The sequence below is a fragment of the Narcine bancroftii genome, chromosome 2 (assembly GCF_036971445.1).
Source record: "Narcine bancroftii isolate sNarBan1 chromosome 2, sNarBan1.hap1, whole genome shotgun sequence".
Lineage (NCBI taxonomy): Eukaryota > Metazoa > Chordata > Chondrichthyes > Torpediniformes > Narcinidae > Narcine > Narcine bancroftii.
The window spans coordinates 251,412,033-251,436,804 of record NC_091470.1 but is presented as its reverse complement, the minus strand read 5'-3'; the positions used below and the strand labels follow the sequence as shown (position 1 = coordinate 251,436,804).

The 24,772-nt window shown below is 39.9% G+C and overlaps 1 protein-coding gene across 9 annotated transcripts in view; it reads right to left on the bottom strand.

Moving 5' to 3' along the window:
- ctdp1 (CTD (carboxy-terminal domain, RNA polymerase II, polypeptide A) phosphatase, subunit 1) overlaps positions 1–24,772 on the bottom strand; it is a 343,304-nt gene that overhangs the window by 315,785 nt on the left and 2,747 nt on the right. The gene's annotated exons all lie outside the window — the stretch shown is intronic.

Sequence of the window (24,772 nt, the reverse complement as noted above, 5' to 3'; positions counted from 1 at the left end):
TTTAAAGCAACAAAGAGAAGCTGGAGGGACTCAGCGAGTCAGTCAGCATCCATAGAGAGCTGTCGTTTCCGGTTAGAATCCTTAATTGAGACTTTGAGTCTCATCAAAGGATCCTGACACAAAATGTTGACTGCCCATTTCTACCTGTGGATGCTCCATGTCCTGCTGAGTCCTTCTTTGTTTGCTCAAGATTCTAGCATCTGCAGTTGTGTTTGTCTACCACACTTTTAAAGGACTTTGCTGGTCATGAAACTTTGGAACATGAAAATCATGTAAAGCTCAAGTGCCTGGATAAGTGGGTAAAATAGGTACCTCTATATAATGGACAGATTATACTTCAGCAAAGCTGGGGCAAATATCCTCACATAGGGCTTTGCTGGAAGATAGTTTAAGGCTGGGAGCACCAGCATTCAGGAAAGTGATAAAACAATGTAGAATGTAGGGAAAAAAAGCAAAATAAAGAGGAAGAGAAAACTGCGGAAAGCATCAAAATAAATTAAAAGGTGCAGAACTATTTCCAAATGCATGCTGCAGTCACAAGAATACATGAATTAACAGCACAAGTGTTCATCTTATGAGAAACTAATTCATTAATCTAATTCCCCTCAGAGAAACATGGTTGCAAAGTGACCAGAGTTGGGAGATGAATGTTCAAAGGTATTTGACATCTCAAGAGGGCAGGCATAAAAGGTAAAGGAGGTGGGGTATCACTATTAATAAGAGGAGCGATTGGTAAGGATGTGAGGAAATAATTCTGACTCAGCAGATCATGATATAGAATTAGAATCAGTTTGAATGTAACATAGAAATAAAAAAGTGACAAAAACACTGATGGGAGTTACCTTTAGGCCACCAGATGGTAGTTGGCACAGCATAAATAAGACAATTAGAAGTGTATACAACAGGGTTACTGTAATATACATGTAGGCATTTAATCTATAGAATCTGAACAATTAAAGTAACGGTAATAAAATGTGGGACAAATGCTTTGATGAACCCACTGCAGAAAATGCTTTTGATCTTATATTAGACAATGAAAAATAGTTAATTAGATTGGTAACCTTTGGGGAAGAGTGATCATCATCTGAAAGAACTTTACATCATGTCTGAAAGTGATGTGGTTCAATCCAAAACTAATCTTAAATTTAAACAAAGTTAGCTGTAAAAACTGAGGGTGTGAGGGGGTTGTGGTTGTTTGGGAAACTTCAGCTTTCTGGCTGGTTGCCCCACTGCCTGTTATGGAGGTGCCAACTCTCAGGACAAGAACGAACTCCAAAGGGTTGTTAACTCAGCCTGCGACATCACAGGCATCAGACTTCACTCCATCGAGGACATCTACAAGACACGATGTCTTAAGAAAGCAGCCTCTATCCTCAAGGACCCCCACCACCCAGGCCATGCCTTCTTCATTCTGCTACCATCGGGTAAAAGGTACAGGAGCCTAAAGACGAGCACTCAGCGGCACAAGGACTGCTTCTGCCCCACTGCCATCAGATTCCTGAATGATCAATGAACCACAGATACTTCTTGTTGCACTATTTGTTTTAAATTTATTGTTGCGTGGTGATTTATACGAACATTTGCTCTGTGAAAGCTGCTGCAAAACAACAAATTTCGTGACTTGTTCATGACAATAAATCCTGATTCTGATTCATTAAAAGGTATGACGATGGGGCAACGTTTGATGAGATGTATGATTTTCCAGAAAATATAGTTTGACAAAAAAAATTGCAAAGTGAGTCCATCTGTGACTGAAAGAAGAAATTACAAGCAGCATTAGATCCAAGAAAAAAAGGTTATAGAGCTGCTAGAAACAACAGCAGGCCCAAAGACTGGCAGCATTTTAGTACACAGGCAAAGGGGCTGAGAAACAGAAGAAGTAAACTGGCATAAAACAAGGAAACAAGAGCTTCTTTCGATATATCAATGATAAAACGTCAGCAAGGGTAAATGCAGGTCACAGATAAGAGACAAGAGCATTAAAGTGGTGGGGGATGAGAAAAAAAAGTATTACTAAAAGCACATCATCAGAAAAGATGACAAGATTTAAAACCAGTAAATCTCAAGGACCAAATGACCTACAACATGTAATTTTGAAAAAGGTGTATTCAGAAATAGTACACGTGCTGGGTTATCAACTTCCATAGTTCTATACGTTCTGCACTGATCCCTGTGCTTTGGAGGATAGCAAATGCAACTCTACTGATTGAGAAAATGGGAGAAATAAAACACAGAATTTCCATCAGTTCTTTCAAAGGCCGAGACAATCCTGGAATGAAGAAATAATAACAGAACACACAGAAAACAATAGCAGGATTGGGGAAAGTAAACATGGATATACAAGAGGAAAATCATGTTTGACTAAGCCAATCGAATACTTCAAGTATGCAACTAGTCATGCGCATGGTGCACTTGGATTTTCAGAAGACTTCCTATGATGTCCTGGAAAATGAGAATGGTCAACAAGGTTACAGCGCATGAAAAAGGGGAATGGGGACGGGATGGGTAATCCACTGCCATACATTGAGAATTGGTTAACAGACTGAGAGCAATGAGCAACCTTCCCAACATGCCTCATCTGCCTTCCCATTTTTATCTCTCTTGCTCTCTCTTTTCTGTTTGTCTGCCATTACTCCCAACTCCATCCCATCCTCCTTTCCCTCAGATTCTGTCTGCCATCCTTCACCCCTCTTCAGTCTACCAATCACCTTCTGGGTCTGGTCACACCCCTCCTGTTTTACTCTCCACCTTCATTCCTGATGCAGTGACTCAGTTGTACAAACACAACATCAACGTTGGAGGGTGCAATTCCAACTGAACAATACTTCTTTTTTCAGTTATTCACTTTCACATTATTCTCAAATCTCAATTTAAAAAAAAATGGTTTTAAAATCAATCAGCCATGGCAAAGCCACAAACATTATGCAAATTAATTTCCTGAAAGGTAGATGGATAAAAGGCAGATGGACAAAAAGAGATTAAGCTTATTTTGCAAAAGTTACTTTGTTTTATATTATGTTGGGTCATAACAATTGGCATAGCAGTTAATGCAACACCATTACAGTGCCAGAGATCGAGACCAGACTTGGGTTCGAATCCCGCACTGTCTGTAAGGAGTTTGTACGTTCTTCTCATGTCCATGTGGGTTTTCTCGGGGGGGGGGGGTTCCGGTTTCCTCCCACCATTCAAAATGTACCAGAGGGTTTATGTGGTGTAAATTGGGTGGCATGGACTTGTGGGCCGAAATGGCCTTTTACCATGCTGTATGTCTAAATTTAAATTTTGGCTGATTAATTGAGGTAAATATTTTTGATATATTTTTGTCTAAAAATATCACATAAAAATAAGAGAAATAGCTTATTTTAGGTAATGCTGCTGATCAAGACTTGATCTACCTTTGGGTTTACTAGGGAGGATTAATACCATAAAAATGAATATTTTTCCTAGAATACAATATTTGTTTCAATCAATTCCTTATTTTTAAAAAAAAAAGTTTTTTTAAGGATTTATATAAAGCGATTAGAGAATTCTTATGGAAGGGAAAATTTCCGAGAGTAGCAATGAGAAAATTGATGTGTTTTAAATCTGGTGTCAATTAACCCACTAAAATCAATCTTTTAAATGTTGTCTAAGTTTCTACAGGGTTTCTTCCTTACGTCAACATTTGCAAAAATTTAAAGAGCCTTTTACCAAAATCAACTTTTATAATTCCAGATCTCCATTAAAAATCAAATTTTAAACCAAACACATTGGGACACCATACCACTTCCCCAAGATTAAATACAGTAATATAACCATGATATACGAATGAACCCAATGCTTTTCAAAGTAAATGCTACACAGAGCCCAGCCCGCAGATCTCATTTCCATCCAACACCAGTGTGACTTGTCTCCTGCTACTTAGCTGCGCTGCAGGTCCAAGCTCCTTCATATGGAAAGAAGACAGTGAAGACATCTTTTGGGCGTGTATAGGATTTGGATGATGCTCTACAGTAGCCATTCACAAAGGGACCTCCCCCCCACCTTGCTCCTGCACTCCCTCCACCCCGGGAGCCACAGCACATTTAAGAGGGGGACCACAGACTGCAATCATAATTTTTAACAAGATTTTTTATGTAGTCAGTCAGAGAGAAGTATAGAAGAAACCAACTAAACAACTGCTTGATGGGGAAGGGGGCCCATAAACTTTGAGCAGAGTCACAAGGGAGACATAGCCAAAAAACGATTGAGAATGGCTGATCTACAGTGCAAAACTTCTGCAAATTTCTTTTTTAATGGAATATTAATATTTTAATGAAATATTAAAAGCTGGTTTAAGTTTAAAAAAAAACTCTTGGGAATGCTGACAAACACAGAGAGAAGGAAGAAAGGCAAAGAAAACAGAATTTTAAACACAAGGATAAATCTGTTGGAATGCTTTAATGAAGAAAAATTCAAGAAACGCTACAGAAATGAAATTACAACTCTGTCACTAAAAATTGAACCAGTTGCATATTTAATTAAAGTAGCTGTGAACTTCATGGCAATTAAAAAAGGAACAATTATCTAGGGTTATACCAGCGATTAGAAAGAAATCAGGTATTACTTTTAATTAAAAGGAGATTAATGAGGAATTTTGTAATTTCTATAAACAATTGTATACTTCGGAATGTAAAGATGTAACTGCAGACGCAATAGATTCTTTCTTGGAAAATATTAACTTGCCACAATTGAATCAAGAAGATAGACAAGAGTTAGATAAACCTTTTACAGAAGATGAAATAGAAAGGGCAATAAGAGACATGCCGAATGGAAAGGCACCTGGTGAAGATGGGTTTTCTATAGAGTTTTGTAAAGTATTTTATGCTGATGTATCTTCTATTTATAAGGATGTATTTCAACAAACTTACAATACTTTTCAATTACCTGAGTCTTGTTCTAACGCAATAATTACAGTTATACCAAAAAAAGATAAAGACCCTTTACAGGTTTCTTCTTATAGACCAATTTCGTTGTTAAATGTAGATTATAAAATTGTAGCTAAAATTATGGCTAATAGATTAGCTCAATATCTGCCTAAAATTATACATGGTGACCAAACAGGATTTATAAAAAACAGGTATGCGTCAGATAATATTTTACGGTTAATAACCTTAATAAATAAATCTAAATTTCAGTTGAATTATCCAATAGTGGTTTCATTGGATGCAGAAAAGGCTTTTGATAGAGTGGAATGGAAGTTTCTGTTCAAAGTACTTGAGAAATTTTGTTTTGGTTCTTCATTTATTGGGTTGATAAAGGCTTTATATAATAGCCCGAAGGCTAGAATTGCTGTTAATGGCCAAATTTCAGAATCTTTTAGTTTGACAAGATCTACTAGACAAGGATGTCCGTTGTCACCTGCTTTATTTGCTATAGTTATTGAACCTTTAGCACAATTAATACGTCAAAATGAAAATGTTAAAGGTATGAGAGTTCTGAATGAGGAATATAAGATTAATTTATTTGCTGATGATGTTTTATTATATTTGGTGGATCCGGATATTTCTTTACCTGCAATTCAAGAATGTTTAGAAATTTATGGCCAATTATCTGGTTACAAAGTAAATTGGGCTAAAAGTGAAATTTTACCAATTTGTAAAGGTGATTATTCAGTATATAAAAATATTACAAATTTGAAGTGGACTACACAAATTAAATATTTAGGAATTAATGTTAATACGGAATTTCAAGAATTATATTGAATTAATTATTTTCCTTTAATAAAAAGGATTAAATTAGATTTGATTAGGTGGAGGGATCTACCTTTGGGTTTACTAGGGAGGATTAATACCATAAAAATGAATATTTTTCCTAGAATACAATATTTGTTTCAATCAATTCCTTATTTTAAAAAAAAGTTTTTTTAAGGATTTATATAAAGCGATTAGAGAATTCTTATGGAAGGGAAAATTTCCGAGAGTAGCAATGAGAAAATTGATGTGGGATTTTCAATTTGGAGGTTTAAGATGACCGAATTTTCAGCATTATTATGAAGCAGCTCAATTCAAATTTTTTAGTGCATTAATGAATATGGACAACCCACCTAGTTGGGTAAAGATAGAAATGGCGGTTATTTTAGAAAAATTTCCTCATGAGTTTTTGTTTCGATGGAATAAAAATTTATTACGAACTTATGATGTGCCAATATTGAAACATTTATTGAATTTATGGACAAGTAAACTTAAAAAATTGGGACTTAAAAATATATATTCTGGAAGACTGCCATTATATAATAATCAACCTGTTCCTTTTACGGTCTCCAATGCCACTTTGAAACAATGGAAAAAGGGAATAAAAAATTTATCTGATTGTTTTTCTGAGGGTTGTTTTTGTTCCTTTGACAAATTACAAAGGAAATATGATATTAGTGCAAATTCTATATTTGTATATTATCAATTAAGATCTTTTGTAAAACAGTTATGTGGTCGACATATGATTTTATTGCCTGAATCTAGTTTTGAAGAATATGTACTTTCAATACCAAAAAAGGGATATATATCTGATTTGTATTGTATTTTACAAGAAAATGATAGTAAAAAAGACTGGGATAAAGATAAGTTGAAATGGGAAAAAGATTTAGGACATAAAATAGCTGAAGAAGCTTGGATGGAAATTTGTCAGAATAGTATTCGGAAATTAATTAATGCTAGACTAGCGATGATTAATTATAATTTTATTCATCAGCTATATTTAACGCCGGAGAAATTAAAAAAATTTGGTTTTAGTAAGTTGGATTCTTGTTTTTGATGTGATCAGACGGCCAATACTTTTTTGCATACTGTTTGGCTTTGTGATCGATTGCAACAGTTTTGGAAAGGTATTCAATCTGTTTTTAACAGTTTATATAATATCCATCTTGTATTAGATCCCGATACATTTTTATTAGGGAACATGCAATCATTAATCGATTTAGGTTTAGAGGATTATCAGATTTCATTTATTTATTTAGCTTTAGTTGTGGCTAAGAAATGTATAGCACTTACTTGGAAAGATAGAAATATACTAACTTTAGATAAGTGGTATTTGGAAATGAAATTTTGTTTGACTATGGAAAGGATATCTTCTTCAATTCAGGATAAGATGTCTTTTTATAAGTTAAAGTGGACTCCGCTTGCTAATTATATGCATTTAAGTTTGATTTAAATATATGTTTAAGTGTGATATTTTAGTATTGACAATTGTTTTTTTTTGTTGTTAGAATTGTTTTAGGTTAAGTTTTATCTCTTTTTTTTGTAAGTGGGTATTTTTTTTCATATATAATATTGTCAATTTTATTAACTCTTCACTCTTTATTTTGGGGGAGGGTTAGACTAATTTTAAGTTAGACTATTAATATTGTGTTACAATTAACGGGGGGGGGGTTATTTTGTGTAGTTTTCTGATGTAATATTGTAATCATATCTTTTTAATTTTTTTTTCTATTTTTATTTAAATGTAATTCTTTATTGTATTCATGTTATAAAATTTTAAATAAAGTCTTTAAAAAAAAGTAGCTGTGAACTTTAAAGATATGAATAAATCAATAAAGTACCAAATGAGTTACTCCTTCAAAATCTCAGGGAAATGGGGAGAAAAACTTTTATAAAGTAACTTTAAAAATGTTATAGAGAGTGCTTTCTTTGTTTGTCGAGGATTTGAAGGCTACTGGATGCCAAGTATTAGGATAAACTAAATGGCAAACGGTAAAGAAAGAATTTGCATTTACTTTCACAAGCTTGGGGATTCTCCAAACATTTTATCCCACCCCAACCAGGTACCACTTCTTCCTTTCCTTTACCTGCTCCCATTCTCATTTTTGTCTCAAACCTTCGCACCACTCTTCCCCATCTGCTTCTGCAACTCTTGCACTTCTGTGCAGTATCTAATAACCTCTGTCCCTCCACCTCCACTTTGTAATAAATCAATTTCCTACTTTATCCTCTAACCTCATTGTGAGCTTAAGATTCCAACACTTGTAGTTGTGTTTCTCTACTTTACACCTTGACTTGTGAAGTGCAGTTTCTTCCTAAAACCCCAATCATAAACAGTGCTGACGACACAAAATGACCTGTCTGCACTATTGAAACACCATTTTCTTCTTCCACTACTATTGCTGTGTATATTATCTATTGTTTATATTTGTTATCTATTTCAGTACTGGGGTAATTTAATGTACCATTGAAGGTTTTTCCCCCACAAAGTACCTCTTTGGCTGGAGCAAGTAAGAAAATTTCAGTGCACATATATACAGTATAGTCATGTGTATGACAATACACTCATTATCCTTTCATGTGGAAAACATTGCAGCCAATTGGCACACAAGTACTCACAAACACCAATGTCTGAATGAGCTCAATGGAACACAAAAGTCTGCAGACACTGTGATTATAGTAAAAACACCAAAATGCTAGAGGAACTCAGCCAGCCTTTCCAGTGTCCATAGGAGACAAAGATATATTGCTTGTGTTTTGGGCCTGAGGCCTTCTTCAAGGAATAAGCAGAATGAGCCAGAAGCAGAAAGCCTCAGAATTCAGACAATGCTGCCTCGGGGAGGAATCCAGACCAATGAAAGGTGTTAAATGGATATGATGAGGGACAAGAATTTATCATGTCTGTGTGAATGGAGATAGAAAGGCTGGGGAAGGGTGATGATAGTGGGGGGTGGGGAGGGGGAAGAAGTGGGGGGTTGATTTTAATGTAAGCCAGAGGTCAATATTAATGCCATCTGGTTGGAGGCTGCCCAATTTGTTCCTCCAATTTGCAGGTGGTTTCATTCTGGCAGAGGATAAGAACATGGACAGATATGTCAGCAAGGGAATGGAATGGGGAATTGAAATGGGTGGCCACTGGAAAGCGATTTCCCAGTCTGCATTCAGTTTCTCCGATGTAGAGGAGACCACAGTGGGAGCACCAGATGCAGTAGATGACCCCTGCAGATTCTCAAGTGAAATGTTGCTTCACTTGGAAGGACGGTTTGGGGCCCTGAAGAGTGCTGAGGGAGGTGTGGGCGCAAGAAGAGCATCTTGTGTGGTCACAGGGATAGGTCCCAATGGGATGATTGGTGGGGAGGGAGGAGTGGGAAAGGGAGTAATGGAGGGAGCCTTACCTGTGGAAGGCAGAGAGGGAAATATGTATCCAATAGGTGGTGGAAATGTTGGATGTATTGGATGCAGAGGCTGATGGGGTGAAAGGTGAGGATGAGGAACCTTACCTTGTTGCACGTGGGGGCAGAGGGTGTAAGGTAGATGTGGAGTTAATGGAGGATATGAGGGTATGCACCAAGTTAATGGTGGTAGAGGGAAACCCATGTTGTTTGAAGGAGGACATCTCTGATGATCTGGCATGAAATCTTCATCCTGGGCACAGATACAACAGAGGCAGAAGAATTGGGAGAATGTTCCTTACAGGGAACAGGGTAGGAAGAGGTATAATCGAGGTAGCTGTGGGAGTTGGTGGGTTTGTCTCCCGAGATGGAGACAGAGAGACAGAGAGTGTTGCTAGAGATGAACCAAGTGAATTTGAGGTTGGAGTGGAAGTTGGCAGCAAAGTGGATGAAGTCAACAAGCTCATCATGGCTACATAAGGCAGCACCAAAGAAATTATCAGTGTAGCGGAGGAAGATTTAAGTGGCCTTGCCTGTGTAGGCTTGTATCATGGATTGCTCCATGTAACCAACAAAAAGGCAGGCATTGCTGGGGCCCATGTGGGTACCTATGGCTACCCTTTAACCTAGAGAAAGTGGGATGTTTCAAAGGAGAAATTATTGAGGGCTGACAAGTTCTGCCATCCGGAGAAGGTACTGGTATAGGAGGACTTGTTGTTCAGAGAGAAATGAAGAGCCTTGAGGTCTTCAGCGTGGGGGATGGAGATGTATAGGGATTGGATGTCTATGATAAACATGAGGTGATCGAGTTCAGGAAACTGGAACCTGTTGAACTGATGGAGGTCATGTGAATAATCCTGGATCTAGGTGGGTAGGGACTGGAGTGGGGGGGAGAGGGGGAGGAAACAAAACAGATTCAAGGTAAGCAGAGACCAATTTGGTGGGGCAGGAGCATGCAGACATCATGACGCTGCTGGGACAATTGGATTTGTGGATCTTGGGTAGGAAGTAGAAACAGGTGGTGCGGAGTTGGGAAACAATAAGATTGGAGGCCGTGCCAGGGAGGTGACCACAAGTGATGAGTTCAGAGATGGTGTGTGATACAGTGGTTTGATGAGTTTTGGTGGGGTCCTGTTAGAGGGGCAAGTAAGAGGAGGTATCTGAGTTGTCATCTGGCTTTGGCCAGATAGAAGTTAGTGTACCAGGCCACAACAGTGCCACCCTTGTCTGAAGGTTTGATGGTGAGTTTCAGATTGGTGCGGAGAGATGGAAGGACCAGGCGTTCGGAGAAGGTGAGATTGGAATGAGTGAGGGGAGTAAAGAAGTTGATACAGTTAATGTTATGATGGAAGTTGGAAATATAAAGGTCCAGAGCAGGTAGAAAACTGGAATGAGGTGACCAGAAGGAGGAAGAAGGTTTAAAGTGTGAGAAAGGATCTGTAGTGAGGGATGGAGAATTGTGGTTGTGGAAATAGGCATGAGATGGAACCGACGGAAGAAGAGTTCAGGATCACAGCGTACGCACAACTCGTTATGGTGTTGGGAAAAGGGGGGATGAAGTGGAGGCCTTTACTGAGGACAGAGCATTCAGTCTCTGAGAGGGGAAGGTCAGAGGGGATGGTGAAGACCAGATAGAGGTTATGGGGAAGTGTATAGGGTGGAAGGTGTCGTAGAGAGGAGGAGGATGGGATGGATCAGGAGGTGAAGGGTAGAAAGTGTCCAAGGAAGGGAAGGGAGTGTTAGAAAAGTCAGAGAGTGGAGAGGCCCGTGTGCTCCCAGAGCCAGGGTGGGAGTTCATGACAGAGGCTCGATCCTGTAGATCCTGTCAAAACCCGCGTTCATAGCTTGGTTCTGTATGAAACCGAGTTCGGGGTGAAAGTTCATATTGGAAGCTTGATCCTATAGATTGCCAGGGTTTAGATAGAAATCTGCGTGTGAAGCCTAGTCCTGTGGGCCGCCGGGTTCAGGGTGAAGGTTCATGGTGGAGGCTCATTCCTGTAGGTTACCAGAACCAAGGTGAAGATCTGCATCTGGAGCTTGGTTCTGTAAACCACCAGGGCCCCATGGAACACAAGCTTCATATCCTTGATGGATACCAGCTATACATAGAATTGGTGGTTAAATGCATGGATCCAGTGGAGGATGAAGTGTAGTGGAGATCTATGGCATATCGTGGTGAGTGAGGCTCGGAGCTGTGGTAGCGAGAGGCTGACGGTCCGCTGATACCTCTTTAGCTTCTTTTAGTGAATGCTCATTCCAGAGTAAACACTGGCCCCAGGACAATAGAAGAAAGGGCCCTGCTGTCTTTATACCCGGCTGAAAGGGCAGACTTTTAATGCTTAGGTGAGCGCACAGCACCTTTCTCCTCTCCCCAACTCAGCATGGACAAGGATGATCTAGAAAATGTTTTATTTTGTTGCAGTTTGATTTATCCTGATACCTGTAATCCAGTAGCCTTCAGATATTTTGATTAATCAAGAAAGCAAATATATCTTTGACTGATGGAGTGTCTCACATCGGAAATGTTAACTCTGCTACTCGTTCCACAGATGCTGTTTGACCTATGAATGTTTCCAACATGTGCTGATTTTACTTCAGCTTTCCAGCATCAGCTGTTTCTTTCAAAAATCTTCTCCTCCTCACCTTCCAACTCACTAGCCTATCTCACCCTTCACAATTCCTGCCAGCTCCAAGATTCTGCTACCAGACACTCTCCTTACAACAATTTAAAGAGACCAAGGAAGAGCAGATCAGGGAAACTAGTTTTTTTTCTGGCATAAATCTGATGTAGTGTTTTAAAGCAAACATATCAAAGCACCCTTGAGTTTAAATTAGTCTTTATCACTTAAATTTGCACAAACTATAAATCTAATTAAGTTGGCTCCTAACTTTACAGAGTGGTAGAATAACTCTGTGCCAAACAGTTCCTTCCACATGAAGCAGCAATTTCTGTTGGTATTCCATGTAATCTCTACACTGGAGAACCCAAAGGCAAATTGCAAGCTGCTGGGCAGAACAACCTACTGTCAGTTTCGCTGCGAGTGATCTGTGGTCTCCTGCACTTATGTAATGAGGCCAAATGCTTGAGGAGAAGCACAGGGTCTTCCTTCTGAGCACAATGCAGCCTACTTGAATATCAAATTCTCCACCTTCCATTCCATTTCTGGTGCAAGTCATTCAGCTGTGATGTCTGGAGTATTTTTTTTCTCATCTCCTTTGAGCGCCTTGGACCTATTTGCCAGTGCCCAATAATATCTTTACGGCAACCCTGGCCTCACCTATTCACAGTTACTTCTATCGTTCTGGCCATCATGTCTGACAACTTCTCTGCAACTGGAAACTAACTTTTTCTTCTTTCCCCAGATCTCACAGAGTCCAAATCCAAAATATTCACTTTTTCTCTCTCTCCACTGATGTGGCTTGATTTGTTCAATGTTTTCAGCGTTTGCTGGTTTTGTTTCACATTTCCAGTTTGTGCAGCACATTTTTGATGTTCTGATTGTACACCACACCCTCAGTACTGCCACTTGGATCGTTGGCCTGGATTGTATACGTACAACCATTGAAATTAGAGACAAGGTTGCTACAAATTGCACTGTCGCGGACTCCACGTAACTAACGTGGAGACACAAGGAAACAGTTGCAGGAGTTAACTGAACTAGCTGTTTAGTGGATCAATGCGATCTTTATGAAAAGTTCTTTGGGGCATAAAAAGATTTCCCAGAATATGAACGACTGGACTTTCAAAAATCTAACTTTATATCAATTTACGCATACAATTTTAAAGTATTTTCAAGCTAGTAAAATGTTTCATGGCAACGATGAATAATCTGATACAATGAATACGCCATTAGTTTAGTTACAGATAGTGTTACATTGATTATTCACTTAAATTTAAAAAATTATAGCAAGTGTATATTGAGCGATACAATATGGTTCCTGTTGAAAACTGATGTTTAGGAGTTATGAAGAAATCGTTTTACACACTGTTCTCAAGAACAGAAACGTTATGGGACTTGTGGTTTGCCTGTATTATACATAAAATGCAAAAATCTCTACCCTTTCACCGTGAATTGCTTGGAATTCTCAACACACGATGGCCAAAGAAGCTCCAACAGTCAGTACATTCAGAACAGAAATCAATATGAAGCAAATCTCAAAGGATGCAGATTAGTACAGGAAAGCAATGTGCAAATCAAATCACCCCTGATTCTGCTCTACACAAGCATATGAGAGATGAATGGCTTACTCTCACTTGTATTTTTTTTTACATTAGGTCGGCCACTATTGGTGAGCACATATGGTGTGGAAGGATATGAAGACTTTGGAAAGGATGTAAAAGTGATCGACCAGCATGCTGCCTGGATTAAAACGTGCAAGCTACAAGGAGATGCTGGACAAACCATATAACCATTTACGGAGCGGAAACAGGCCATGTTGGCCTTTCGAGTCCGCACCGGTTCACTGATTTTGTGCGCCCTCTTCAGGCATTGGTCCCGGTAGATCTTCATTCAATAACGATGGGCAAATTCAATGCAGGTGGAATCAGTCATAGAAATGTTTGTGAAACGTGCACTTCAATACTTCTGGGCACATTCAATACAGGGTCAATCTGTTTAAGGAGTAACTGTGGAGTGAGGATGCAGAGGACTCAGAGGGATGTGGAGAGAAGCCCAGTAAATGGACAAAAACATTACAGAAAAATATTAAATGATCTACTTAAAATACTTCCAGTTTGCGGTCAATACTCAGATCAGAAGCATTGTGGACAGCAAGGAAGGTTTTCAAAGCTTGCAGAGGGATCTGGACCAGCTGGAAGAAACAGCAGATCTTGGAATGTTTACTCTGGAGTGTCGAAGGATGACCTGATATGAAATATGTAAAATTATGAGAGGCAGAGGTTGGGTAATCAGAACTGTGCAGTTCCAAAATAAAGGGAGGAAGGTAGTAGGACAGGCTCATTTGCTTTTACACCCAACCAGCATGAGCTCAAAAGGTCCAACTGGCCTTCTCAAGTTCAAGTCTAGTCCTAGTTTATTATCATCTGACTGTACAAATAAATATAACCAAACAGTGCTTCTCCAGACCACGGAGTATTCACAACACATAATCACACACTTCGCATCATCGACTATTAAGACAAGTTAATAAAATACAACTCAAAGTTAAGAAGATACAATTTAAATGTAATATAATACAGAACAAAGAGACTTCAATGACAGTATTATTTAATAGTCCCCCAACTAGAGGAAATATACTGTTACCCATTCTGGCAGTCCTAGCCCTGATGTTCCTGTCCTCTTTCCTGATGGAAGTAGGTCTTAGAGATTGTGGGATTGATGGTAGGAATCCTCAAAAGGGCCTCAGGCCCTCTTTTTAAACACACTCCAGTAAGTATAAATAATGGGGAAGGGAGACCCCAAAACTTTTCTCAGTGGTGCTTATAAACTTCTGTAGGATTTGCAGTCAGATGCTTTACAGCTTCCATAGCACACATGATGCTATCCTAATCTAATAGCTTGAAGCAGGTTTCTTGTAAACCAAACTCATTTTATTGTATAGACTTAGATCCAACTAAGAAAATTATTCAGTGTTTCACCTTTATAAAACCAATCACTGGAGAGAGGAAAAATCTCCTCAGATTGAAAAACACACATAATGTGAAACTAACTGGTTTAACTGAACTAACTTTCATAAACTGCAAATGCAATCTCACCTTTCTCCATAATTCAAGTGACATTTGAATGCTCCAGCCTCTCAAAAATCTGTGATAAGAAAAGGCATCCAGCCAAGCCCTCCTCCAGCCCTATCGAGGTTTCTAAACAAGACCTCAGAAAGGAGAGAGCCCAGATTTTCTATCTAGGAAAACCACCAATCTACTCCCACCAGTACATAGAACAGCAAGTAGCATTTATAGACAGGAAATTGCAAACACAGTTCTGTTTTTGTCTAATTTTCACCTGAATGCATTCATCACCAACCTATTGGAGGCAGCAGGTGGAGTACACCCTGCACTGTAATAGGTTATAATCTAGCGCCTCTTTCAGGTGGCCAGAATACCCCGATATAAAGCCACATATTCTACTTGAATGTGGCTGTCGGAAGGCCACCTGAAAGAGCCTGACGCAGCTCGGAGGAGTACTCACCAACCCTCCCTCCGGGAGTTTATAATCTTCGCATCCGAGGAGTCCCCCTGAGGCACCTGAATGCAGCAGCCTGAAAGCGGCTGCTAGGGGGCGGGCTGATGACAATCAGCCGGTGACCCAACTCTCCGCGCCTGACAGCCCCCTACCCTGGTGCCTGACAACCCCCCCTTTCCCCTGCCCCGACGTCCCACGCCAGCTGCCCCGATGTCCCGTGCCGACAGGAGTCAGAGTGCGCTCTGAGGCGCCTCCCCTGCAGCTGTCCCTTTCAGGTGAACAGCGTAGCGCTTTCAGGGCTGCCACCTGAACGACCACTCCACAGGTCTGTATCCATTCTTGGTGGAGAATGCACCTGAAAGCGGCTTAGTACTCAATCCACAAGACTATCTTAAAGCAACCCTTCTGAATGAAGTTATAATTACATAAATGCTTTATGAATGTAGCATGCCCTTGCATTTATGGCAATTTGGGTAACAGAAGCTCACAAACCACGTACAAGACATTTGAGATACAGAACCAAAAATTTGCTCCTTCAGAATTTATGTTGAAAGATAATGCAAAAGAAACCACTATATTTTTTTAATTCAGCTTTTGTCAAGGAATGGTATTATAAGAAACTGTGATGTGTACTGTTGTGTTCCCATCATCTACCAGCCATCATCAGAATGCATATGCTAAATGGGGGATTGGCCTCCATGGATTTGCAATGTCCCAGAGTTCCTAGTTACCTGCCGTGGACGCAGATGGGCAAAAAATCTTGACGCACACTTTCCCATCTGGACTTTTAACTTTTGAACCGGCAGCTGCTACCAAACCAGACATAAAAGTCCTCGTGATACAGTCACACAGCAAGAGGTGCCCTGATGCTGCTCAACTGGAGCCACTAATATTGCCACAGTTTTGCTTTTCACTGCACGTGATAAACAGTTCCAACTTAACCAGTACAAACACAAGATTTCAATGGCTGGGTTTGGGCAGCATGTTCATTGAGTACAGGAAATGCTGGTAAAATGTAAAAATTATGATTTTTAATCTCATCCACCACTGACATCTCTGCTGAAGCCCTTCTTTAAGTACAAAGTATATTGACGTTATTTTAAAATCCTTAACCCCCCTCCCCTACCATTTGGTGCCCTCTGCATGACCTTTCACATCACACAAATCAATTAACCACAGTTATTGATGAAGTTTACAACAATGCAAGGATTCCTGGAACCAAGCCAAATACTGGGGAGGCAACACTCGACTGAGCAGGATTCCTCAGTGCCAGCTCTAGCTCACATGACAGCACCCCTGCCTCAGAGACCGAGGATTTCAAATGAGTCCAGGAATTGGAGCCAGGCCTGTCAGGAGTGAGGTTAAGAGATATTGTACTTTGTTCTGAAGGCAGGTATGGATCTCCACTTCACAAGAAATAAATGAAACTAGTTAATATTACCTTTAAATGAGAGATTGGGGTTTTAATTCAAGGATACAAAACAAAGACAAGGGTGAATGCAGTCTGAGCCAATGACAGGCACTGTATCATTCAATGGAGGTTCTGAGGGGCTGAACAGCCTTCTAATCAAGGAGACTCCAAACCCTTCAACACCAGAACCTCAGTTCTGCAAAGGAGGAGATGTTGCAAAGATAGAAGCACAGTCTACAATAAACCTTCAGTGACGTGTTTCTGGATGCTCTGTAAAACCTGATGGTCCAAAGAATCTGACTCACTTGGTCCCTGAACCCTGAACCTACCAGCCAGGCTTTATAGAAGTGCCCTCCCTTAAATTCCATGGGTTCCAGTGCTCTGCTAAAACTTACCTGGTTCTATTTTCTGGGAGTCCTTGATAGCAAGGTTGCTGGAATATGACTTTACTACCATTTTTTAAAAAAATGTATCAGAATTGTAATTGGATAAACATCCATTAATCAAAAATATCTGCCAGTCCCATACCACTAAACCCTTAACTGCACTGGATTAAATGTGTTAGGCAACATGTAAAACTGAGCTCTGCCAAGATAGGTATAAAATTTCACATGGTGCTGTTTCAAAGTAGTGTGGGCGATCCTACCATGTACCAATCAATAACTATCTCTCAATCATATCAATAGAACCACATGATTTGCTCATCAACTCAATGCTGTTCAGGGGGAGTTTGCTGTGTATAAAATTGCTGCTGCATTTGCTTAATGGCTACACTTGATTACCCTTTGAAAGGGCTACAATGGCTATAAAGCACTTTGGAATGTTTTTGAAAGTGAGATGAATGACACAACATAAAACGTAACTTTCCTAAAAAATACACCCCTCTTTTTGCAAATGACCTCACTCTTCCCATCCGGAGCCCTGGTGCGTAAGAATTTCACACTGAATCTCAGTGTACTTCTCATGTAAGCACGTCTTATATTTGTGCAAATATACCTTAGTAAAGCTCTGGAATACAAAGCATGGCCAAAACATGATTTACTTTATTTCGGCAAGCACACACAGGTACCATAGTTCTGACAGTCCCAAATTGTGACTAAAAAGGTGAAAAAAATTACATTAAAGAACAAAATTACATTGGAATAGACAAATATCTTGGAAAATGTTATTTGTTCAGTCTCTCAGAAATATCTTTTGGTTGTGCACACCTTATTCTGGAGTGCATTATTGCTGCAAAGATCGATTAGTCACACATGTCAAACTCTGGCCTGCGGGCCAAATATAATTTGGCCCGCAAGATCATTTCAAAAATGTATTAGAGGTGGCCCGCTGGCCGCCGCGCCAGTATAGCGCATGCACAGTAATACAACAAATCCCAGAATGCATTGGCGTCAGCCCGCTAATCGCCCCCACCTCCTCTGTTTACGTTGCAGGGTCTCTCTGGTTTTGGGGCCTGGCCGGTGTCAGGGGAAGCCAAGGCCGCTTCCCAGCGCCCGGAACCGGAGGCCTCGGGCCTGACCTCGCCAGGACCGTTGCCCACTCCCCCTCCCTGCCGCAGGCCGACCCGCGACTCACGGTGACGGGGCCGCTGATCCGCCGAGATGCCGCCCTGCAGCGAGAGCCGATGCCCCCGCACTGTCGTTGTCCAACCCGATCGCCCGCAAACCCCGCCCTCCCGCACACAGGCCTGAGTAAGGATTATGAACTTTAATCTCAGGATCAAACGATCTTCCAATAGTTTCATGTCACAGTGATAAATATATTCCTGGTTAAAAATGGTCCTGCACCTGGATACAAGCTCATTAGGCATAAAACTTGAAAAGTGTGTAAATCAAAGGATATCTGTACCAATGGAAAAAGGGCATGGCAAATAACCCTGCTAGAGTTCATGCCCACAATCAGTAACCCATTTGATTGTTTCAGGAATCATGTCATTCTCCCACATTCTCAATAGCCCTCAGATTTTACTATTCGACAGCACACTAGCAACATTTGACAAATCCTTTATAGAGAAATATTATTTATTGAATATTTTATTTCTCATTTGTTAATGCTTCTGGAAAGAGTTTATCTAAAACTATTATTAAACATTTATTTTAATAAGAAAACGTTTAACATTACATATATTGAAAGAAGAGAAAACATGCAGATGTTGTTGAAAATTTTCAATAAATATTTAGTTCGGCCCGCGACTTAGTCCAAGTTTTTAATTTTGGCCCTCCGTGAATTTGAGTTTGACACCCCTGGATTAGGTTGTTTGTAATCATACATCACCATTGCTCTGGAATTTGCAAGTATGTCCTGTACAAACATACGTTTTTGCATTATAGTCACACATTCTTTACTAGGACAGTTTTCATTTTTGGATGTGTGATTCAACTCCTATTCTTTCCCCATTCATTCATTAAAAAAAAAATCACACATCAGTTTTTATTTTGACTGCATCCGACTGCTGGTCTTTTCTTTTCCTTTTTCTCATCTGAGAGTGCAACCAAAGTGGATGCCACCCTCTCAAACATGATGGAAGAGGCAGAAGAGATTGACAAACTGGGAATGTCTCAGGATAAAGAAAGTTGGGGCATTGTTGGTTCAACATGGAGATGAGGAGGAATTTCTTCACTCATTTAGGAATTTTCAACTCCAGGGAACTACAGATGCTCAGTAACCAGGTTCAGTCAGGGCTGAAAATAAAAAAATTATCAGGCACGAAGGAAATAAAGGTTAATGCGGATAGTGTGGCAAAATGGACTTAAGGCACAGAATCAGCCATGATTTTACTGAATTGCAGAGCAGGCTGACAAGTCTAAGTGGGCAACTCTTATAAGCACCTAAATTAAATAAGAACAAATAACTTTGTGTATCCATGTAATTTATGATTTCGAGTCATATACATTTGAAAGACACATGGAGTCAGAAATTAACCAACAACTTCCAATGACCTCCAATAATGTTACAAGGAGACAACATACCTGTTAAGGGTCAGGCTAATCAGAGACAAATTCCAACCTCATACTTGATGTGGTAGCTTGCTGTGCACAATTTCATTGCTGTATTTTTCTTTTACACACCACAGCCATGACCATACATCAAAAGTGCAACGCAGAGCAAAGTTATTTGGTAGGTTCACCATGTACAATTGGCACTAAAGAAATTGTGAAATAAAAAGAGAAAATGCCCAAAATACCAAGCAGGTCAGGCAGCATCTGTGGAGAAATAGACAGAGTTAATGTTTTGGCTCAATAACTCTTCAGCAAAATTAATCAGAAAATTGATTCTAACCCAAACCATTTCTCTCGTCAGATACAGCCTCTCTTACCAAGTATTTTAGGCATGTTCTAATTTTATTTCAGATTTCCAGCATCCACACTTTTATGCTTGTAAAAGAAATGTGCATTTTTGTTTAATAGAACAGATATAATAAATACATTTCCATTGGAATTAATCTTTGACAATTCACAGAATGGAAAACTACATTGAGTTGTAATTCTTTTTTTTAACCAACACATATCTGCTTCCATCACTATTTTACTACATCATGAGACACTCAAGTGAATGTATAAAGACATCCATAAAGAGCCCTGGAGGACAATAAACCATTCCAAAAACCACCTGACCTTCACCCACAGTAATAAGCTGTCAAATGCTTCTGAGACCATCTGTGGCAGTCTCATAAATGGGGAAAGAGAAGTGCAGTGGGAGCAATTGAAAAGCTCTTTCAATGGCTTTAGATAATGTAGCATCTTTGAGATCAAAAATGTTCCAAGATGCTTCCCAAGAAAAAAAATATTGACATTAAGCTGCAATAAATGGGAATTAGGCCATGTGTCCAAACACTTGGTCAATAAAGAGAGCAGATGAAAGAAATACAATGACAGAGAGGGTTAGAGAGGGAATTCCAGAGGTCATGACCACCACCATTGGAGCAAAGGTAACCAAGAAGTCAAACAAGAGTAGCACAAGAATCTGAGAGTTGGAGGACTAGAAGAGGTTACTAAAGTTCAGAGGGGTGAGACCGAGGGACTTGAAAACAAAAGTGAGAATGTGTGCACAAAATTAGCAAGAAACCAAAGAGTTACTCGGTGTACACCAGCTCCGGTGTTTCTTATGTCCTATTCACTTCAGGGTTTTAAGGACATTTTTATAATATTTTACACAGCACAAGTCAGGGTATTCCCTGGAAATGCCAGTGTGGAAATAATGGGACAAGAGATTATGAAGGAATCCAGACCCAAAGGGGTCAAAAAAGTCTTCAGTGGAAATGTTAATAACCAGGTAATACAAGCAGGTAGTGTTAGCAAGATGGATAACTATTTGCAGAATTTACTGTTTGAGTGGATTCAAACTGAAGATGATGGACTTGCACCATGTTTTCATGTATTTATCGCTATGCTGCACTATTAGACATCAAGGCACTGCTCCCTACACTGTTTATTTGTAATTACTGCAATACCCGCTGTATATGTTGACTTAAACCAAATGCCAATGAAAACAAGGCCCTTTACCTGACAATAAAACAATTCAATTCAGTAAGAGGGCAAGGTTAATCACAGCTAAAAAAAAGGTAATTTTGTGTATAAAATACAACCCAAACAAGTATCAACCAGACCCACGAACTGCTTATTTTTCTGCATTATGTAACATCTAGGAAGATCAACAATATTCTTGCACATGATAAACAGAATAATAAACTTTGCAAGCTGGACTCAGATTGCTTCTGAATGGTGTAACCGTACATAAACTGCACACGCATAACAAAACTACATGGAAACACCAATACTGTCTGCACAGGACGAAAGCTACAATCTACAACCTGCAATTTCCACTTAAAGCACAAGTTTTTAAAAAATCTCATAAAAAATAAATAATGAGGCTGTGGAATATTTATTGCTTAAATGAACTCTCAGGCTGCAGGCTTCACAGCAAGGCCAGAATTAATTGCCAGTCTCAAACAGCCCTTGAACTGATCGGCTTGCTAGCCATTCATTAGCTAGTTAACATCAATTATGCTGTTGAGTCATAAAGAGGCCAAACCTGGTGAGATTTTCTGCCCTCCAGAACAAAAGTGAAGCAAAGGGTGCACAATGGACAGCACTGCTGGCTCACATTAAAGGGTAGCCTGGGATCAATTCTGACTTCAAGTCCTCCCTGAAAGGATTCTGCATGTTCTCTTTCTCACCTCATGAGTCGGCTGCTCCAGTTTTCTCCCTCATCTCAAAAGGAGTACTGAGAGGTTATGTGATAATAGCAAATTCTCCGAATGCAGTTGGATGACAGAGAAATGGATAATTATTGGAAGACCCCAGCTTTGCTTGAAGGACCCCTGCAAGCGTGACAGGAAAGCCTTAAAAATTAACACAGAGTGCTGGGAGGATACTGCAGATGACAGCAAGAAATGGCGAGGAACTCTTCATCAACACCTAGAGCAAGGCGAAAGAGTGATCTTGAGTCAATTTGAGGAGTGGAGAGCTAAGTGAAGAGCACAGCAGACAAAAATTCAACGATGCCCTCTGCTTGCCCTCACTATGGTGAGGGCAATGTTTAAAGGGTAAATGAGCAGGCACCATGGGGGAAAATAATATTGATGGGAATGGTAAGAGAGCTGGCATTGACTTGATGGCCAAAAAAGCCTCCTTTATGTTGTAAAGAAATAGATAATACAAGGGAGGTAACAATCATTGCAGATTGGCACAAACAGCTCTTCTACAATCACCATCAGCACCAGGTCTGCAAGCTTAACCCGCTGTTCTACTGGCTTGACACATTTGATTTGATATGATGACAACACCATTGACAAATTTGCTGAGGATACCAAAGCTGTGGGCTGTATAAAAAGGTGCAATAGGTCAGCAAACAGGAGGGAGATCGAAAACTCGGCTGAATGGAGTACTAGCAGCAACCTCTCATTCAACATCACCAAGACCAAGGAGTTGTTTGTGGACTTTAGGAGGGGAAAGAAATCAGAGGTAGCCGCTGGTTTGTTTAGCAGCGTGGACAGTCGCTATGGAGGCTGATCCTGGAAAGGCAGGCTCTGCCATAGATGCTGCAAGCAGAGGGCATCGTTGAATTTTTGTCTGCTGTGCTCTTCACTTAGCTCTCCACTCCTCAAATTGACTCAAGATCACTCTTTCGCCTTGCTCTAGGTGTTGATGAAGAGTTCCTCGCCATTTCTTGCTGTGGTCATCTGCTGTATCCTCCCAGCACTCTGTGTTAATTTTTAAGGCTTTCCTGTCACGTTTGCAGGGGTCCTTTAAGCAAAGTTGGGGTCTTCCAATGTTTCTCTTGTCTATTGCTAGTTTTCTATAGAGGATGTCCTTTGGCAGTCTACTATCCTTCATGAGATGGACAAGGCCCAACCAGTGCAGTCTGCGTTGTCTTAAAAGAGTGAACAATGGGAAATAGACAGAGTAAATGAAGGTAGGCTTTTTCCTCTGAGGGCAGGTGAGATACAAACCAGAGGACATGGATTCAGACTGAAAGGTTTACAGGGAACATTAGGGGGAACTTCTTAACACAGAGAATGGTGGGTGCGAGGAACTAGCTTCCAGCTGAAATAGTGAATGCATGTTTAATTTTTAAGATTAATTTGGACAAGTACGTACATTCAAGGGATATGGAGGGCTATGGTCAGGTTACAGGTGAGTGGGATTAGGGAGAATAATAGTTCGACACACACTAGAAGGGTCTGTTTCTGTGCAGTATTGTTCTACGGTTTTATGTTTACATTTCTCTCTTTTGTATACCCATCTTTATTTCTTGAGTACTGTACAATAGAAATTCTGCCTGGTTGGCAGGGTTGGATGTGATGTCATGTATGACCTCTGACAATAAATTTGAACTATGAGTGACTTTATGGTCTTATAATCATGTGTTCATTTCTAGATTTATCCAACAAATCTATTGAATGTAAATATCCTTATTATTATGTGGGACATTAGTTTTAACATGCAACCTATTCAAATATACTTCTACATGTAGCAGAGAAATACACCAATACATTGTGACAGATTGCAGAAGTGCTGCACTGTTGGGGCTGCCATTTCCTAGTATAGACATACATGTGTGGATTTAAAAGTTTTTCATTCTTTCACAACTCTGGGTTCATTTTCCAGTATCCTCCATCCTGCAGAAACTATTTCCAAAACTGAAACTGTCAACTCTCTTTGCTGTTGTCAGATATTGCTTTGTGTACACCAGCTCCTGCATTCCCTACATCCCATTTACTTCAGGGTTTACAAATGAAAAAATAAATTTGAATGTCCTTTCTTTTCTTAGAAGAGGCAGAAAGAGATGATGACCCAATAGAACAAAGTGTCACTGATGTATGATGCGAGATCTACCAATGGTACGGAGAACCATAGCAATTTTCCTGTCTTCCCATCAAGGAATGTACAAAGCTAAGATATTAGACTTTCTGGTTGTATGCACAACGTAGGCCCGTTAACAAAATGAAATTTCATCTAACTTTTAACTCCACAGAAAATTAGCTGGTCACAGTTTATTAAAGAAAACCAAGAACCAAGTAGGAATTTTAAAAACATGATATATCCTTCAGCACTATTTAATCAATGCAGTGGAGGGTGTAGTTGATGTGCTGTACAGTGAACAAAAGAAAAAAATCTCAGAAAATGTGAGTTGAACCAACCAAATGACTTTACTGAAACTCTCCGAGCTTATCAGCAAGCGCCATTCCCATGATTCTTTATGCCCCCCCCCCCGCCCCGCCACCAGTACCATTGTGATGTCAGCCAAGTGTGAGCCTGCACCTCCTTGACCCAGTTCTCTGCAGTCCACAACAAAGTTTCTTTTCCTATTTTTTAACCATCAAACACAATTTACAATTTCACAATTAAGGACATATTTACTGTGTATTGCATTCCTTCACAACCTTTTCAGAAAATCCCAACACACTTCACAGCCAATGGGGTACTTTTGAAACAGATGCTATGTGGCCCATCACTGCAGCCAACTGCCACAAGGCATGCTTCCACAAACGGCAACATTCACACCTGAAATCATCTCTTTCCACAGAAATACTGATTCAGGACTAAATGCAGATAACTCTGCTCTTAACACACATCAAACAGGGCACAAATGGACCCTTGGCACTGACCATGATGG